The sequence below is a fragment of the Eriocheir sinensis genome, chromosome 60 (genome assembly GCF_024679095.1).
Source record: "Eriocheir sinensis breed Jianghai 21 chromosome 60, ASM2467909v1, whole genome shotgun sequence".
Lineage (NCBI taxonomy): Eukaryota > Metazoa > Arthropoda > Malacostraca > Decapoda > Varunidae > Eriocheir > Eriocheir sinensis.
Window position 1 is genome coordinate 11,129,313 of NC_066568.1, and position 20,656 is coordinate 11,149,968.

At 42.5% G+C, this 20,656-nt stretch overlaps 1 protein-coding gene across 1 annotated transcript in view; it reads left to right on the top strand.

Moving 5' to 3' along the window:
* Positions 1–3,790: 3,790 nt before the first annotated feature.
* The window catches only part of LOC126985966 (synaptic vesicular amine transporter-like), a 75,154-nt gene continuing 58,288 nt past the window's right edge, over positions 3,791–20,656 (top strand). The window contains exon 1 of the mRNA XM_050841578.1: positions 3,791–3,933. The gene's annotated coding sequence lies outside the window, so the exon portion shown is untranslated. The remainder of the gene's footprint in view (positions 3,934–20,656) is intronic.

Sequence of the window (20,656 nt, forward strand, 5' to 3'; positions counted from 1 at the left end):
ATGCAAGGAATATCGTTTTAATGTCTAAAATTGTCTATATGCATACAACTTTCAAAGTAAATCTTCTTAATGCTATCCAAATTCCTGATGCATGAGTCAATAACACTTCAGTCTTTCATCCCTTTCCCTGGTAAATGCAAGTGAGATTGCTTATAATGCATACAACATTTTAATCATCTCTTCTTAATGCTGTCTAATTTCAAAATGCATGAGTCGATTACACTTCTTCAGTCTTTCATCTCGTTCAATTTAAAATGCAGTTATGGGTTGTTATAACATCCTACGCACGACTTCCCAAGCAAGCTCACCTCTATGCTATCCAGGGATGGGGTATTCAAATTCGAATTCATTCGCATTTCATATTTGGGTGTATTCGTATTTGTATTCGAACAATTGATAAAAATCAAAGCCATCTCATTCGAATTCGAATACAAGGGAAAAGGATTCGTATTCTGCGAATAATCTGACAAGTACTTCAATATTTATTATAAAAAATAACAGCCGTTGTTCCTTACAACTCTATCCTATTGGGCGGACGGGTAATCGTCGTGTATAGTACAGGTTCATAAGCTCATTTTACTGGTGAATGACTTTAAAACAGTGCTGTACCCAATTATGTTGAAGGTAATTTTCAATGAAAAGTATTCATGAATGTATTCATGAATACTTTCAAGAAGTATTCGTATTTGTAAAAGAATCAAAATTATTACTGTGCATTCTAATTCGTATTCGTATTCGTTGGAATCTGAAGTGTTCGTATTTGTATTCGAATACACAACTCTTGTATTCACTCCATCCTTAAACTTAATCTGACCTAACACAACATCGAACAGTTACTATACGTCTATTCTTCCTTACTAACTGAGTCTTTCTATATAACATGAGTTCTTCCTTTGTTAATTTATGGCATAATTTCCCTCCTATCCTAATCCTAAACAAAACCTAATCTAACAAAACCCCGAAGTTACTATACGTACGTCTTAGAAAAATCATATATGATTCCTCAATGATGAGACTTATTATCTAACAAAGAGAAGTCTTTCTTGGTTAATTTATGCAATAAGTTGCTGGCAACCATGTGTTTGAAGATGCCCTAAACTTACCCTAACCTAACCTAACAAAACTCGTAACAATTACCACACGTCAGTCATCAGAAAATTCAAATATGGTTCCTTACTCATGAGACTTTCAATATAACAAAGTGAGGTTGATTTATGAAACAATTTGTCGGCTTATTATTATTATTATTATTATTATTATTATTATTATTATTATTATTATTATTATTATTATTATTATTATACACACACACACACACACACACACACACACACACACACACACACACACACACACACACACACACACATATATATATATATATATATATATATATATATATATATATATATATATATATATATATATATATATATATATATATATATATATATATATTCCTTTTATCTATTTCGACAATGATTTCTATATATGCATTTTTTTCGCCTTTCACACTTTTCTTTCTTTTTTATCCGTATTCCATGTTGTCGAGTTTCCTATCAAGTTCTCGATGGCTCAATCTGATGTTTTTCTATATAAATGTTAGGAATCAATCTATGAACCTTTTATATACTCTACTTGTTTCAAAATTACGTCTGCCACTCTTCTTCATGCTCTCTATCTCTTTTTTCTGTTGTTGCGTTTTCTGTCGTTTCTCCGTTCCTCTCTTTCTTGGTTTTCTTTATAAATAATAGTGTGGCTATATTCCTGAAGCTTCTATTTTCTTCTTTCGTTTATAATTACACCGTGTGCCACTAATGTTAATGCTCTCTCTCTCTCTCTCTCTCTCTCTCTCTCTCTCTCTCTCTCTCTCTCTCTCTCTCTCTCTCTCTCTCTCTCTCTCTCTCTCTCTCTCTCTCTCTCTCTCTTGCTATATGGTAATTTTGAACTCTTTATCTTTTATTAAATTCACGCATTCTATTTTTAATCTCTAAGTCATCAATAACTCTCTCTCTCTCTCTCTCTCTCTCTCTCTCTCTCTCTCTCTCTCTCTCTCTCTCTCTCTCTCTCTCTCTCTCTCTCTCTCTCTCTCTCTCTCTCTCTCTCTCTCTCTCTCTCTCATAAAGAGGGAAGCGAATATTGACACGAAAAAAATACAAATTATTTTTCCCACACATTCCATTCATCTCTTATGATGATGGTGGTGGTGGTGGTGGTGGTGATATAGTGGAGGCGATCGTGGTGTGAAGATGGAAGTGGAGAAGAAAGAAAAAGAAGGAGAACGAAGAGGAGGAGGAGAAGAAAGAAGAGAAGGGGGTGGAGGAGAAAGATGGAAGAGGAGGTGGAGCAGAAAGAAGTAGGCGGAGAAACAAGAGGAAGTGGAGGAGAAAGAAGTAAGAGGAGAACGAAAAGACGGAGGTGGATGAGAAAGAATAAGAAGAATAAGAGGAAGAGGAGAAAGAAGGAGGGGGAGGAGGAGGAGAAAGAGGTGGTAAATAAGGAAGAACTGGAAGAAGAGGAAGAGGAGGAGAGGGAGGAGGAGGAAGAAGATAAGGGGGAAAATTCCAAAGGGGAGGTGAATTTAAGATGATTTCGTAATGGTCTTGGTAATGGTGGAAGAGAGAGGCGAGAATAGTAGTAGTAGTAGTAGTAGTAGTAGTAGTAGTAGTAGTAGTAGTAGTAGTAGTAGTAGTATGAATGGTGATAAGAAGAATAATGATAATGGAAGAAGAGAAGTAAGGGTGCTGATGATGGTGATGGTGGTGGTGGTGGTGGTGGTGATGGTGGTGATGATCGTGGGTTAAGAATGAGTAATGTAAAAAGAATAATTGAATGGGTATGAGTAGTGGAGGTGATCATTGTGGTGGTGGTGGTGGCGGTGGTGGTCGTGGTGGTGGTGGTATGCCTTGAGGAATTCCATTTAAGAACTTTTTCGTCTGGCGATGGTCGAGGAGGAGGAGGAGGAGGAGGAGGAGGAGGAGGAGGAGGAGAAGGGAGGGTAGGAAGGAGGGCGTGGCGATGATAGGGGAAGATTGTGAGAGGAAGAAAAGGAGAGTGGGGCGTGGTTTTGTGGTGATATAACGATAGGGACAAAAAAATACAAGAGGAGGAGGAGGAGGAAGAGGAAGAGGAGGAGGAGGAGGAGAAGCAGGAGTCTAAGAAAAGAATGAAGACGAAAATGCTAAAAAAGAATAGAATGAAAGGATGCAATAAGGAAGAAGAAGAAGAAGAAGAAGAAGAAGAAGAAGAAGAAGAAGAAGAAGAAGAAGAAGAAGAAGAAGAAGAAGAAGGAGAAATAGAAAAAATAAAAAGGGAGGGGAACAAGAACAACAACAAAAATTACAAAAAGAAAAAACGAAAAAGAAAAGACGAAAACAGTAGAATCTAAGAAAAGGAAAATAAAAATTACGAAAAAAATTGTAAGAAAAAGAAAAAACAGGAGCTGGAAAAGAGAAAGATGAAAACGAAGACAACAAGAACAGGCAGAAAGAGAAGAAAGAGAAGACAACAACCACAAGAATACGTAACCAGAAGAATAGGAAGGAGAAACAAAACCAAGAGGAAAAATTAAACGAAAAAGACGAATCGAACGAAAAAGAAGAAAGAGAAGAGAAGATCAGAAAACCTAGACGCAGCATCACCCAAGAAGACCAAACCAAACCAAACCAAAGGGAAGGAGAGGAAGGGAAGGGAAGGGCGGAGACACCAGCCCCAGCCCCTCCCATCACGCCGCCCACCTCACACTCGCCCCGCCCACACACACCACCGCCTATATATACCACACGAGACCCCGCGCCCGGCATTCAGGTGTTTGGGCCCGCAGCCGTCTCACCCCCACCCCCTCACGCCCACGCCAACGCCCACGCCCACCACACCCACAGCACGCCCCCGCCACGCCCAAAATGGAGTGACCGGGCCAGTATTGCATCCACGGTAAGTTCCAGCCCAAATTACGTGTTTTTTGAAGGCTTTGTTTTGGTTACTTCTCCAACAAATGTTTTCGCCCACTGATTTTGGTGTCAAGTTTAAGTTTAAGAGAGAGAGAGAGAGAGAGAGAGAGAGCAACTAGTGGAGGAGAGAAAGGCCACTTGTTGCTCCCTCCCTCTCGCCCTCTCTCTCTCTCTCCCTCCCTCTTTCCCTCCCTCCCTCTCCCCCTCTCCCTCTCTCTCTCTCCTTCCCTTGCCTAAAATCCTTCCGGTCGGGCTGATAGTCGCAAAAAGGTTCCTCGCATTATTATAGTTATTATTATTATTATTATTATTATTATTATTATTATTATTATTATTATTATTATTATAGGCGTATTGTTTTTTTCTTTCAACATCGTTAATCTTTTTTTTCTCTTCTTTTTTTTTGTGTTCTAAATTTTTTCCTCTTTTCCTTATTCTCTTTTCTTCTTTTTCTTCTTCTTTTTCTTTATCGTGTATTTATGGTTTTCTTTTTTCTTCTTATTCTTCCTCTTTTCCTTCTTTATCTTATCTCTTTTTCTACCTCTTCTTCGTCTTTTTTTCGTTTTCTCTTTTTCTTCTCATTCTTTTCTTCTTTTTCAATTTTCTTTCTATTCTTCTGTTTTCTTCTTTTTTTCTTCTTTTTATCTTCCTTCTCTTTTTTTACAGTTCCTTCTCTTTTTCTTTCCTTTTCTTTTTCTTCCTCTTTTTTCCTCTTCTTTTTCTCTTGCTCTTCCTCCTCCTCCTCCTTCAGCTTCTTCTAACTTCACCTTTCCCTCTAGTATTTTTTCAGTATATTTTTAAAGAATGGGACTGCTGCAAATGCTATCTATCATTTTAAATTATCAGTAATGCTATTAGTCTGGGAGGAGTTCTGTCACCCACACTGTTTCTTTAATTCTCTCAGCACTTTCTGTATCCATTTATATATATTCAAATATCTACTATGCCCGGTCATCTTTTTCCTTTGCTCTTCTTTCCTTTCCTTTTCTCACCTCTCCTGTCCTCTCCTCTCCTCTTCTTTCTTCTCTTCTCTTCTCTTCTCTTCTCTTCTCTTCTCTCCTCTCCTCTCTTTTCCTCTCCTCTCCTTTCTTCTCTTCTCTTCTCTTCTCTTCTCTTCTCTTCTCTCCTCTCCTCTCCTCTCCTCTCTTTTCCTCTCCTCTCCTTTCCTCTCCTCTTCTCTCGTCTCGTTTCCGTTCAATATCCTTTTCAAGCTAAAGCTTAACAAGACAACCAGATCTCTCCTTTATCTAGAATTCACCAATCACAAGTGGCGAGTGTGGAAGAGGGGCGTGGCTTGTTTGTGGACCAGCCAATGACAGGGGAGGGGAAGGGCTTGTGTGCCAAGTTGAGTTGAATGAAGTTCTGTGGAGTTAAACGGAGCATCCACCTGTAACATGTAGCTGGAGATGGAGTAGAGGCGACACTAGTTTGTGAATTGGCCACTGATATTCACAAACCTGGCCAAGCTGGCCTGAGCAAGTCCAGTTAGTGCGGAGCTAGCCAAAAATCTTATTAATGGTAAGATGACCTATTTCGAGTCTTCCCATTGTAATCAATCGACGGTGGCGCCGCTAGACGGCTGCATGGAAGATTTTTACCTTCCTCCACTGGTGAACACGGTAAAGCCAACCTTCTCCAGAAGGTAGAAGTTACTATGTCGAGTTACCGTGTGCCAATAACGTGCCACACCCACCCAACGACACCAAACCCTGGGGTTTCCTCCGGATTAGTCTCCATGCAGGCCTCCTCCCCATCCCAAGTAACTCACGGCATGATCTATTGACTTGCTTAAAGCACGAACTCTGTGAGCGTCCCCTTAGCCTTCTCCAACCGGGACTGTCTCACAGTATCAACCCGATGAGCAGGGTCGGTTTTTGGGTAACGTGCCACGCGCCCGTATAGCAGGAGTTGGCGTTGACGCACTACGCAGGTAATATATGTCGAATCAGTCTCACGGAGCAGTCGCCGGTTTGACACAGTCATTCCATCGATATCCCATGATTCTGCGTAGACATTTATTACCAAAGACATCAATCCGCCTCTCCAAGTCCCTATTTAGCCATGTCTCACAGTCATAGAGTAAGACATGGAGCACAAGGGACTTGGAGATCCTGATCGACAACGCCTTATACTCGTGCTGAGAGAGTCCATAACACCGTGGGCCAGGCCAATCCACCGTAACACTTCCTGTCGGGACCCGCGCTCTTAACTAACTACGCTACCAAGATATGTGAAATTTTCCAAGATCTCAATGTCCTCGCCACACCCATGAACAGACTGCAATGGTTCATCCAACAAGACCTGGAATCCCAAAGGCTTCGCCTATTCATGCAGTACGTCAAGAGCCATCACCAGAACCTCCAGTGACTCCGGAAGGATTAATGCATCATCGGCAAAAACAAGGTCAGTGACCCTGGTACTGCCAACAAATGCTTCACAATGACTCTGGTCCGCAACTCTGCCTAGTACTCTGTCCATACAAGTGTTAAAAAGCGATGGAGCAAGGACACAGCCATGCCTCACTCCCGCATTCACGGGGGAAAAAAAACTGCTGTCCCCCGGAGCTCATCTTTGATAATATTCTTAGTGAGAGAATCTAGACTCCGGGTTGACAGGCGGTCTTCAGGACAGCATGTGGGTGGTATTGGGCCACTCGGCGGTGACTGAAAGATCCCAGCTGTGGCACGCCGGGCGGGACGCGAACCCAGGTCCTCCTGGACGCCGCGCCCGCACGCTACAGCCTCCCCTTCTTTGGACACGTTATCTTGTCATAGGCACAGCGACTCAAGGGCTCTCTTTCTATCATGCTTTGCCTTTCGCCCTTCTTCTTTTCCGTAAAATATAAATCTTTTATTTTTTTACTGTTGAGCAAATAATTCCTGCTTTATCGTAAAAAAATCTTTTCTCTTTTACCATACGAAAGAAATATTCATTTAACGTAAAAACAAATCTTTCCTCTTAAACTCTTCGTAAGAGTCCGGAGTACCAAGCAGCCCTCCCGTAAGACACGTATAAGAAACCGACGTCTCCATCATCACAAACCTGACCACTGTAATCACAAAGGGACCTCGCTCGCAGTCCCTCTCCGGCGATTTCAAGGATTCACAGAGTGCTTAAAGAGGCTTGCTCCAGCATTGATCGACAACCCCATCTAAAAGTCTGTCATCATGGAAAAGGAAAGGGGAGGAGGAGGAGGAGGAGGAGGAGGAGGAAATATGGAACGTGAGAACATTGAAACATGGAAATGCAGGCAACAGAAAGCCTATTAGCTCATTACGAGATTGCCCGCTTTGGTGAATTAATCTGCTCGACAGCCACTTGGGGCCTGGGGAGCAGATGAAAGCACCTCGGTATTCAGTTTACTCCTGACGCAACGAAATGACGATCGAGTTGATATTTGATGTTGATGGTATTCGCATTTACTACTTCTGGGGGAAGATTGTTCCAGTGGTGGATGACTCGGTTTGAAAAGAAACTCATTCCAATGTCTGTGTTACATCGACTCGACTAAATGGGGAGGAGGAGGAGAAGAGAGGAGAGGAGAGGAGGAGGAGGAGGAGGAGGAGGAGGAAGAGGAGAAGAAGGAGGACATGAATGAGGCGGAGGTGGAGGAAAGAAAAAGTGAAGGAGAGCGAAGAGGAGAAAAATTACACTCAAGAAGATTTAAGGAAGACAAAATAAAAGAGAAAAAAATAATGAGAAAGAGAAACAGGAAAAAAAGGAAGAGAGAAACATATTGGAAAAAAACGGAAAGGAAGATACAAATAAAAGAGAAATATGAAATAAAAAATAATAAAGGTAATATGTAATAGAGTAACAAGAGAAAAATGAAGGAAAATATAAATAAGGAGGATTGGCAAATAGATAAATAAAGGGAAAATATGGAAGAAAACGGATATGGGGAGGGAGATTCGAACCGGGGACTGATAAAGATATAAATAAAGAGTGCGAAACAACCCTGAGCCTTGTGTGTGTGTGTGTGTGTGTGTGTGTGTGTGTGTGTGTGTGTGTGTGTGTGTGTGTGTGTGTGTGTGTGTTTTGCCCTTTACCTAATACACCACTCCACAAAGTTTCAGAGCTACTATAAAAATTAACATCTAGCACCACCACCACCATCGCCTCCGCCACCACCACCACCACCATCGCCTCCGCCACCACCACCGCCACCATTATCACAACCAACACCATTTCCCCTCATCACCTCAGCCCTACCACACTCCTCCTCCTCCTCCTCCTCCTCCTCCTCCTTTTCCTCCTCTTCTTCCTCCTGCTCCTCCTCCTCTTCTTATTGTTTTCTTTTTCTTCTTCCTCTTCATCTTCTCCTTTACTCTTTTCCTCTTCTTCTTCCTTTTCCTCCTCCTCTTCCTCCTTCTTCTCATCCGCATCCTTATCCTCCTCCTCCTCTTCTTCATATTGTTTTCTTTGTTTTCTTCCTCTTCATCATCTTCTTCATTCTTTTCCTCTTCTTATTCCTCCTCCTCCTTCTCCTCCTCCTCTTCCTCCTTCTCTTCCTCCTCCTCCTTATCTTTCTTCTCTTCCTCCTTTCCATCTCCCATCTACACTCACCACCACCACCACCGCCCTGCATCAAAGTTCCCCGCGTAGAGGTAGGGAACTTTTTTTTTCTCTCTCTCTCTCTCTCTCTCTCTCTCTCTCTCTCTCTCTCTCTCTCTCTCTCTCTCTCTCTCTCTCTCTCTCTCTCTCTCTCTCTCTCTCTCTCTCTCTCTCTCTCTCTCTCTCTCTCTCTCTCTCTCTCTCTCTCAACTTGCTGGCGACCTGTTGGAGCTTCACCCAATAATCTGGCTTGACAAAGGGTTTAGGTCGAGGGAAGGAGGCCAACTACTCTTACTGCTACTACTGCTACTGCTACTACTATTACTACTACTACTACTACTATTGCTACTACTACTACTATAACTGGAGCCCTTGATAATATGCTGCTACGTTAGGCTCCTGACGTTATCTTTTATGTGCTGTCTATAGCGCCGATGTCGTGTTCCTCCGCGTCCTCCTATTTACAAACCATAAGGCGGATTCCTATGAACACATACGGATCTGTGTGCGCAGCTGGTCGGGTGTACATGGCTGTCACCCCAGTGTTCTCCAGCACGGGATGGCATACTGTTTTATTCTTTCATAGGAAAACATCAACGCTCTGTTATGTAATAGGTGAAGTGAAGGACCAATAAATAGCCTTCATGCAGCGATTCATCAGTAAATTGTCAGCGTCTTGCGATGGGACTCGAACCTCGGCCCCTCGGTCACCACGTCCGCAAGCTAACCACTCGTCCCCCGCCCATAAACTTATACTGCTATCTGCCCTTTCATGTTTCCTCCTACTCCTTCTCCTCCTCCTCCTCCTCCTCCTCCTCCTTTCTAATACTCATGATTCCATCTTAGCCCTTTATATTTCCGCACACACACACACACACACACACACACACACACACACACACACACACACACAGGGCCTTCAGAAGAGAGCCAATTCAGCAGTGAAAGGTTTCCTGCAGGGTAATTGGACAACCCACCCCCCTCCTTCTCCTCCTCCTCCTCCTCCTCCTCCATCGCTTCCTTCCGCCTTCCTCCTCACCTACTCCTTCATCCAAGTCTAATTTATTATTCTTTTTAAATGAAAAACGAGAGAGAGAGAGAGAGAGAGAGAAAAGAGAAAGAGAAAGAAGAAAAAAAAACTAAATTGAGAAAAGAAAAAAGAAAACAAAAAATAGGAATAGAAAAAAAAGAAAAAAGAGAGAATAAAGAAGAAAACAAAGAAAATGATAAGAGAAAAGAGAGAGAGAGAGAGAGAGCGGGGACAGTCTGACAAAATTGACTATGTAGATAAAATAGAAAAATCCTGCACATTTTCTTTTCTCTCGGAGTAACTTTCTTTTCTTTAATTCCTCCTCCTCCTTTTCCTTCCTTTCCTCCTTCTCTCCCTCCTTCTCTCCCTCTCTCTTCCTTTTCTTTCCTCCTTCTCTCTCGTTCATTCCCTCCATCATTCATCCTTCTCTCCCTCCTTTCCTCTCTCTCCTTCCTTCCTTCCTTCCTTCCTTCCCCACTTCAAATCGCTTTTCTTTCCTTCCTTCTTTCTCTCCTTCTTTCTCTCGTTCTTTCCATCTTTCTATCCTTCTTTCCTTCCTTATTTCATTTCTTCCATTCATCATTTTTTCTCTCTTTCCCTCCTTCCCTCTTTCCTTCATTCTATCCCTCCTTTCTTCCTTCCCTCCTTCCACCCTTCATTCCCTTCTCTTTCTCCTTTCCTCTTTCCTTTCATCTTTCTTCCACTCCTTTTCCTCCACCTTTCTCTCCTACCTTCCCTTCTTCTAATCCTTCTATAATTCTTCCTTCCTTTCCTCCTCCATTCGTTCCCTCCTGCCTTCCTTCCCCTCCTTCTAATCCTCCTTTCCTTCTCCCTTCCTTCCCTTCCCTCTTCCTCTCTTTTATAGCTGTTTTTTCCTTCCCTCTTCCTCCTCAGACCCTTCCTTCATTCCTTCTTTTCCTTAACCTCTTCCTGCCTCCTTCCCTTCCTCCTTCACCTCCTCTTCCTTTCCTCCTCTTCCTCCATCTCTTCATTCTCTCCTTCCTCTCCTACTTCCCTCACTAGTTTCATCTTTCTCTCCCTTCATCTATTTTCCCTCCCTCCCTCCTTATCTCTCCCTCCATCTCTCCTACCGATATCTCTCCTCGCCTATCCTTTCCTCCTGTCCCACTCTCTCTTTCCGCTTTCTCTTCCTTCCCCTCTCCTTTCCTTCCCTTCCTCCTATCCTGTTTCTCCCTTTCCTTACCTCTTCTTCTCTCTCTCCCTTCCCTTATCTCCCTCACTTCTTCCTTTTTCTCCCTTCCCTTTACTTCTTTCCCATCTCTCTCCTCCCCTCTCCTCTTCTCTCCCTCCTTGTTCCTTCCTTCTACTCCTTCCCTCCCTTACTTTCCCTCCCTTTACTCTCAATTCCCTCCCTTCCTACCTTCCCTTCCCTCCTTTCCTCCCTTCCTCCTTCTCTTCCTCTTTACCCTGTTCCTTATCTTCCTTCCTCCTTTCCTTTTCCAATTCCTTCCTCCTTCTTTCCCATCCCATTCTCTCTCACTCCCCTTCCGTCTCTCTCTCTTCCCTTTCTCCTTTCCATTCCTCCTTCCCTTCAATCTTTTTCTACCTACTCATGTTTCCCTTTCTCCTCATCTCACTTCCCTTCCCCTTCCCTCCCTTCTCTCCTCCCCATCTTCCCTTCCTTCCCTTCCCTCCCTTCCCCTCTCACTTCCCCCTTCATTTTTCTCCTTCAGTTTCCCACTTTTCCTCATGTCCTATTTTAACTTCCCATTTCCCCTTCATTTCTTCCCCCCCCCCCCCTTCTCTTCTCTCCCTCCCTCCCTCCCTTCTCTCCTCTTTACCCAGCAGGAGATTGAAATAATTGCCTTCCTTCTATTGAATAAGGCGAATATTGGCCCTAGACGGTGCTAATGAGAGAGAGAGAGAGAGAGAGAGAGAGAGAGAGAGAGAGAGAGAGAGAGAGAGAGAGAGAGAGAGTTGGAGGCCTTTCTTCTTCCCTCTCTCCCTTACATCGATCATGGTGCCCGAAGGAAGAGAGGCGGAGGAGGAGGAGGAGGAGGAGGAGGAAGAAGAGGAGGAGAAGGAGGAGGAGGAGGAGGAGGAGGAGGATCTTCGGAAAACGTATATGAAGGAAAATATAAACATGTGTCAAGGAGAGAGAGAGAGAGAGAGAGAGAGAGAGAGAGATAATAATAATAATAATAATAATAATAATAATAATAATAATAATAATAATAATAATAATAATAATAATAATAATAATAATAATAATAATAATAATAATAATAATAATAATAATAATAATAATAACATATACATTTAAGTCGTTATTATTCTATCTATTAAAACATTATCTCTCCAATATATTTTTTTTCTCTCCACCATTTAATTGTTCCCTCCCTCTCCTTCCCCTCCTCCTTTTCCCTCTTCGTGTTTCTTTTACTACTCTCGCTCTCCCTCATCTACTTCTCCTTTCCCTCCCCTCCTCCTCTCCTTCTCTCCCTCCCTCGCTTGCTCCCTCTTCTGCTTCTTTCCTTCTCTCCTCTCCCTCCTCCTCCTCACCCTCCTCCTCTCCTCTCTCCTTCCCACCTTCACTCCTTTCCCTCTCTCCCTCTCTCCCTCCCTTCCTCCTTCCATACATCATCATCTGAACTCTTATCACCATCCATCACCTCCTCCTCCTCCTCCTCCTCCTCCTCCTCCTCCTCCTCCTCCTCCTCCTCCTCTTACTCCCTTCCTTAATATAAATTCACTTAGTTTGTATTCGATAATGTGTTGGAGAAGACTCTCTCTCTCTCTCTCTCTCTCTCTCTCTCTCTCTCTCTCTCTCTCTCTCTCTCTCTCTCTCTCTCTCTCTCTCTCTCTCTCTCTCTCTCTCTCTCTCTCTCTCTCTCTCTCTCTCTCTCTCTCTCTTCTTTCTCTTTCCTTTCTTTTTCTTTCCCCTCTTTCTCTTCCTTCAACTTCATCTCTCTCTCTCTCTCTCTCTCTCTCTCTCTCTCTCTCTCTCTCTCTCTCTCTCTCTCTCTCTCTCTCTCTCCCTCTCTCTCTCTCTCTCTCTCTCTCTCTCTCTCTCCTCCTCCTCCTCCTCCTCCCTCCACTCTCCCTCTCCTCTTTCTTCCTTCCTCCCTTCTCCCTCCTTCATTTTATTTTTACTTTCCATTTCTTTCCTTCCTTCTCTCACTGTTTTTGGCGTTTCTATTCATCTTCTTCTATTTTTCACTCTTCCCATTTCCTCTCCTCTTCTTCATCTCTCTTATTACTCCTGTCTTCCTTACTTCCTTTCCTTTCTCCATTCCCTCCTCCTCTTTTCCTTTCCTCCCTCGTTTCTTTTGCTATATATTCTGGCATTATTTATCTCCTTTTCTATTTTTTCTTTGCTTATGTTGTCTGTCTTTTCCTCTGTGTTCTTTTCCTACATAAAACACATTAATTTTCTCTCTTAGTAAAGGTATTAGTAATGGTTCCTTTCTATTCGTCAGTACATATTCTTTTACTTATATATATATTTCACATTATTTTTTTTTATATATCATCACTTTTTTTTCTATGATGTTTCCAATGTTATTATTTTTTTACAGTAAAGGAAGACGCTGATGTGGTATTTATTATTATTATTATTATTATTATTATTATTATTATTATTATTATTATTATTATTATTATTATCAGCATTTTCATTATCAGTTTCTCTTTGACACTAACAAGCTTGGTTTCCTCCCCACTATATGTCACTATCACTCCCTCCTCCTCCTCCTCCTCCTCCTCCTCCTCCTCCTCCTCCCATTCCTCTTCTTCTTCCTCCTCCTCCTTCATCTCCTCCTCCTACTCCTAAGCCTTCCTTGCCTCCCTACCTTCCATATATATCTTCCATTTTTCTTCTCTACCTCTACCTCCTCCTCCTCCCCTTCCTCCTCCTCCTCCCCTTCCTCCTCCTCCTCCTTTCTGGAAACAAGCGAACGTAACACCGATCTACAAAAAGGGAGACAAAAGTGTGGCCCTAAACTACAGACCAATCAGCTTGACCTCAGTGGCCGGAAAAATCCTCGAGAAGATCATCAGAGACAAACTCGTTAGGTTCCTTGAAGACAACAACATCATTTCCGATGCTCAGCACGGTTTCAGGAACAAGCGCTCATGCTTAACCAATTTATTGGACTTCTTCCAAGGTATCTATGAAAACTGGGATAATCATATCCCCAGTGATGTTATATATCTAGACTTTCAGAAAGCCTTTGACAAAGTGCCACATGAAAGACTCCTCAAGAAACTTAAGTCGGCGGGATTAGGCGACGATCTGACAGCGTGGATCAAGACTGGCTCACTGAAAACAACGAGTTGTACTCAACGGACAGGCCTCCAGTGGCTCCCGGTCACAAGTGGAGTGCCACAGGGTCAGTGCTGGGACCCATACTTTTCATCATATATATCAACGACCTAGAACTAGGATTAAAATCAATCTTTCAAAATTTGCCGACGACACAAAGGTGGGTGGGAAGGCCCTCACGACAACAGACTGCGAAATTATCCAGAGACCTGGACCAGATCACTCGGTGGTCAGAAAAATGTCCTTCAACACTACCAAATGTAAAGTAATGCATATCGGATCAAAAACAAACCACATATACCACATGGGTGGCGAACCACTACATGTTGTGCAAGAGGAAAGAGACCTCACGGTCACCATCAGCAGTGACTTGAAACAAACAAAACACTGCAAGTCCGCCTGTAAGAAAGCCAATACAATGCTTGGGTTCATATCGAGGAACTTCGAATACAAGACGCCGGGAGTTATGTTATCCTTGTATAATTCGCTGGTAAGGCCCCACCTGGAATACGCCGTGCAATTCTGGTCTCCTAATTACAGGAAAGACATTGAATTACTTGAGAGAGTACAGCGCCGCGCCACGAAGATGATACCATCACTGAGGACGAAACCCTATGAAGAACGACTCGAGCGACTCAACCTTTTCACGTTGGAAAAGAGACGACTGCGGGGAGACATGATACAAGTCTTTAAGTACCTGAACAAGCTCAGCAACGTTGATCACTCCAAACTCTTCACGCTACAAACTAACCTGAGAACAAGAAACAACGGAAAAACAATTCAAGCAAAGCGATGCAATACCGACATCGGCAGGAGTTACTTCTCGAATAGAGTTGTTCGCCACTGGAACAGCCTTCCTGCAGAAGTGGTTAGCGCAGAGACCATCAACTCCTTCAAGAAACGCATTGATCGCCACTTTGCTGCAACAGGAGTGAACTGAACGTTCCCAAGAGTAGGTACACAAGTGCTTTAATCCTTCCCTGCAAGCCACTTCTGTGGCAAACGGATTGATTAAATCACTGAACGCAGGCAGCCTAGTAATGAGCCAACAGGCTTTCTGCTGCCTGCTAGTCCATGTTTCCATGTTTCCATGTTTCCATGTTTCCATGTTTCCTTCATCTCTGTCTTCTCTCAATCATCCTCCATCGTTTTCCCATCTGCCTTCATTAGTTTTTTCCCCTCCCATATTCTCTCTCTCTCTCTCTCTCTCTCTCTCTCTCTCTCTCTCTCTCTCTCTCTCTCTCTCTCTCTCTCTCTCTCTCTCTCTCTCTCTCTCTCTCTCTCTCTCTCTCTCCATGTCTCCCTCCATCTCTCCCTCCTTCCCTTACTCCATCTTTAACTCCTTCAATCTACATTTTTTTTCTTTACCTTCTCTTTTCCTCCCTCCCTCCTTCCCTCCCTCCCTCTTTTTTTCCTCTCAGCCCATTATGCCTCCCTCCCTCCTTCCCTCCCTCCCTCCATTCTCAGCCTATCATTCCTCCCTTCTCTGCATCTCTTTTTCCTCTGGTTTCTCCTCTCCTCTCCTTTCCTCCCTCCTTCCTCCCTTTCTTACTTCTCAGCTCATTCTCCCTCCCTTCTCTTCATCATCCTCCTCTCCTCTCCATCTTCATCTCCTCATTAACACATCTTTCATCACGCTTTTCCTCTCCATTCCTCTCCATTCCTCCTTCATTCATTCATTCTTCTCAGCCCATTATATTCTTCCTTCCTTCTCTTCCTCCTCCTCTTCTTCAATTCCTTTTCATCTTTAATTCCATTCATCTTTTTTTTCCTTTACTTTTTACTCTTTTCCTCCATCCCTCACTCCTTCCATCCACCAGTCCTTCCTTCTTCTCAGCTGATCATGTTCTTCCTCCCTTCTCTTCTCTTCCTCCTTACCTCCTTCTCCTCCACCTTCCTCCATTTAAAAGACAGAATCACAGCTCACTCAAGCCCTTTCTTCTACACTACATACTTTTCACATAACATTTACTTCCCTTTCCCCTCCCTTCCCTTACCTTCTTTCTCTTCTCATCCTTCCTCTTCCTCTTCCTCTCCTTCTCATCTTCCTCTTGCCTCCTCTTCCTTTCATCATTTACATTACAAAGAAAAAACTCTCCCAATCGCTTTCTTCTCTTTCTATTTTTTCTTACTTATTCCCTTTTGTTTTCTTCCTTGTTTTCATTTTCACATTCGTTGGAAAAACAAAGAATCTTGCCTATTTTTTTTCCCTCCTTCCCTCCCTACCGATCAAATTACTAACCTTTTCTCTCCATTTTCCTCACCATCTCTTCTTTCCTTCTTACCCACCTCCTCACCCTTATTTCTCTTCTTTCATAACTTTCTTACATCTCCCTTTCCTCTCTCCCTCCCTCCCTCCCCTCCTAACTCTGCCCCCCTCCTCGGTTGCAACACGTGACCACAACACCATCGGAGGAAAGGTATTGAAAATCATTACCTCGAAGAACACTACTTTAAGTTCACCACCACTACCACCATCACCAAAACCACCACCAACAACAACAACAAGAACAGTGATAACAACATAATCTATAACGACGAAAACAATGATGACAAAAACATTAATAAAACAAAAAAAGTAACAGAACGGAAAACAATAACAACACTACAATTATCATGGGAGGCGGTGGCTGAGTGGTCAGAGTGCGGGCGCAGCGTTCATGAGTGCATTGTTCAGTCACCGCTGAGTGGCCCAAGACTACCCACATGCTGTCCTGCTGACCACCTATTAACCCACACTAGATTTTCTATATAAAAGACCAAAGATGAGCTCCGGGGGGCAATATAAGCCAACTATTAACACGTAACGAGTCGGGCCGACCACCAGGTGAACCAAGAAAGCCTACCCCAGCCATAGGCGAAACATAGGAAACGGAAAAATATAAGAAAATAAATAAATAAAGTATAATTTCAACACCCAACCACACACCCCTACCTCCCCCCACCCCCTCCCCCACCACCACCACATCACCTAAGCAAATTAATGTCTCCAAAATTACCACTACCATTACTTAATTAATCTCTCTCTCTCTCTCTCTCTCTCTCTCTCTCTCTCTCTCTCTCTCTCTCTCTCTCTCTCTCTCTCTCTCTCTCTCTCTCTCTCTCTCTCTCTCTCTCTCTCTCTCTCTCTCCATTTTTTTAACCTGTCTCTATAATAATATCGCACATTTTTTCCTCTTTACTTTTTCTTCCTGTTTTTCCCCTCCTTCTCTCCCTCTCCTTCCCTCCCTCTCACAGCCTACCTACGCACTTCTCTCCCTCCCATTCTTCCTCCCTCCTTCCCTTTATACAACTCATAAATCACTATCATCATACCCACCACCATTATCATCACCACCACCACCACCAATGCCAATACCATCATAATATCACACTACATAAATATTAACCACCACCACCACCACCACCACCACCATCACCCCACCACCATTACAACCACCACCAGCACTTATTTTGTATTACCATCAACACCACAGCCATCACCATTACTACTTCTATCACCACAACATATCACCACCATCACTACAGAGAAAAAGACTGACAGACAGAGAGAGAGAGAGAGAATTTCTTCCATTCTCTTCTCTCCTCTCTCTCTCTCTCTCTCTCTCTCTCTCTCTCTCTCTCTCTCTCTCTCTCTCTCTCTCTCTCTCTCTCTCTCTCTCTCTCTCTCTCTCTCTCTCTCTCTCTCTCTCTCTCTCTCTCTCTCTCTCTCTCTCTCTCTCTCTTCCTTCCTTCTCTTCTTCTTCCTCCTCTTCCTCTACCCTTCACTTCTCCTCTCTTCCTCTTCCCTCCATCTTCTTCTCCTCCTTCCCTCTTTCTCTCTCTCTCTTTCTCACTTCCTCTCCTTCTCTTCTTCTTCCACTTCTTCCTTCCCTTCCTTTTCTTCCTTCCATGCTTATTCTATCCTTTCTTCCCAGCCCCTTCCCTCCTTCTCGCTCACCCCTCTCCTTTCCATCCCACTTCTTCCATTCTCTCTCTCCCTTTCTCTCCCTCTCTTCTTCCTTACCTCTTTCAACTCCTTCCTCCTTCCCTCATTCCCATACTTCTTCTAACACTTTCTCCCTTCCATTCTCTTCCCCTCCCTCTTCCCTGCTCCTAATATAATCTCTTGGCCAATAAAAATGAAGCTTTGCCAACCTGCGAATCTGATTGGACGAGAAAGTAATGAGTTTGTTACAGAGTTAATTAAGGAGGTGCCTCATTAGTTGTGATTATTTAAGGGGTTGGTAGTAGTAGTAGTAGTAGTAGTAAACTTTTATTTTTCATTTTTATCTTTTTGTTTTTTTGTTATTCATGTTCTTGTTCTTGTTCCTTTTCTTTTTCTTCTTCTTTTTCTTCTTCTTCTTCTTCTTTTTCAACTTCATCACCTAGGCCACTATAAAAGAACACACACACACACACACACACACACACACACACACACACACACACACACACATACTTTTTCTTTTATGAGGTAAAATCCATTATTCCTCAAAGAAGGGAGTGATTTAGGGAGGGAGGGAGAGGGAGGAGAAAAGAGGAGGAGGGAGAGAGGGAGTTGGGAGAGAGAGGAGAGAAAAGAGAAACCTGGTAGTGATATATAGCACAGTCCATTAGTGATAGGGAGGTGAGAGAGAGAGAGAGAGAGAGAGAGAGAGAGAGAGAGAGAGAGAGAGAGAGAGAGTGAATGAATATGGTGATGAAAATAATGTTATTGTTATTGTTGTCGATGGTGAAGGTGGTGGTGACGGCCGTAAAGGAGGAGGAGGAGGAGGAGGAGGAGGTGAAGTTAAGAAATAAAAGAAATACGAAAAATTAAAAGAAGAAAACAAACGTGAAAAATGAGAAAACCAATAAAAAACAAAATGAAGCAAAAATAATAATAATAATAATAATAATAATAATAATAATAATAATAATAATAATAATAATAATAATAATAATAATAATAATAATCTCGATAATAATAATAATAATACCCCAACACTTCCTTGCCTATAAAAATCCCGTACAATGGAGTCTCCGGGCGAGGCTGTTGACGCTGGGGATAAAAATTGACATGATATTACCTAAGAACCTGACCTCAGCCCGCCCTGCCCTCCTCCCTCACTCACTTCATCCCTCTACTCCTTTGCTCACTTCTCTACTCACTCTTTACTCCTTCATTCACTTCACTAATTCATTTTCTTCACTATTTCACCACCTGCTTCACACCGTCGTTCACTCCTTCACTTTTTTTAACTCCTTCATTATTTTCCGCCTATATTTCTTCACTTCATCTATGTCATTTGCTTCACTTCACTTCTTCACTCTGTATAATTGCTTCCTCACTCCCTCCCTGCCTCACTCACTCACTCACTCACTCAATCAATCAATCAATCAATCATTCTACTCGTGCTTCTTTCCTCTTATACTTCTTCATAACAGTAGTCATTTATTCAATTTTAATCAATTCTCTACTTTTTTTTCCTCCTTAATTTCTCTACTCCTTAGCTCTTTTACTTTATTCACTCCCCATCTCTTTTACTTCTTAACTCCTCCTCCTTTACTTCATCATTCACTCCACTTTTTCACTCCTTCCTTCACTACTTTTTTTGTAATCTATTCCCTCATTTATCTCCTTCCATTCTTTCTTCTTTACTTTATTATTTTCTGCTTCCGATCCTAGTCTGCTTTATTCTTTTCCTTCTCTATTCCCCCTTTTATTATTTTAACCTATTATTTTCTACATTCACTCATTTATTTATTCTTTACTTCCTTCCCAACTTCTTTTCCTCCTCCTTCCTTCCTTACCTCCTTCGTTTCTTCCTCCTCCTCCTCCTCCTCCTCCTCCTTTATCTCATCTCTTCTATATTTTTGTTTCTCTCGTCATTTTCCTTATTATTTTCCTCCTCCTCCTCCTCCTCCTCCTTCTCTTTCTCCTCCCCTGAGACCATATGACAGAGATATTTTTCGGTCAAAATTCCTTCCATAATTAGATAAGGGAGAGAGAGAGAGAGAGAGAGAGAGAGAGAGAGAGAGAGTGTACTACAAAAGGACCCTCCTAAAAAAAAAGTGAAGCTATTTAAAGCGTTTTTTAAGACTATAGAATCCATACTCTTAAAGGTGTGTGTGTGTGTGTGTGTGTGTGTGTGTGTGTGTGTGTGTGTGTGTGTGTGTGTGTGTGTGTGTGTGACGACCATTTTCTCCTCCTAGTATATTTTCCTTCGTCTATCCATACTTTATTTCCTCTTTATATTTTTTGCTAATATCCCTTTTCTTTCTTTTCATATTTTACTCCCAACCTTTTATTATTTTCTTCCATACTTTATTCCATCTCTTTTTTTTCTTTCATTCTTTCTTCTTCTGTGTGTGTGTGTGTGTGTGTGTGTGTGTGTGTGTGTGTGTGTGTGTGTGTGTGTGTGTGTGTGTGTGTGTGTGTGTGTGTGTGTGTGTGTGTGTGTGTGTGTGTGTGTGTGTGTGTGTGTGTGTGTGTGTTTTGAATAATAGATAAAAATGTAGTAAACAGATAGATTGATAAAAAGATGCAGAGAGAAATTTCCATAATAATATCAACTACAATATCAAGATGAACAACAACAACAACAACAACAACAATAACAACAACAACAACAACCGGGATAGAATGAAGAATCAGACGAAGGATGGAAATTGGAGGAGGAGGAGGGGAGGGGGAGGAGGAGAAGAAGGAGAATAAGAAGGAGGAGGAATACATAAGAATACATAGGAAGAACAGACACCAGAAGACCAATCGGTCTATGGCGAGGGTATCTGTTTACTACCGCTACTAATAGTAATCTACGTGTGGCAGAACAGGACAGAATAGATGAAGGCTCCTCCCCACCCACCTCTCCC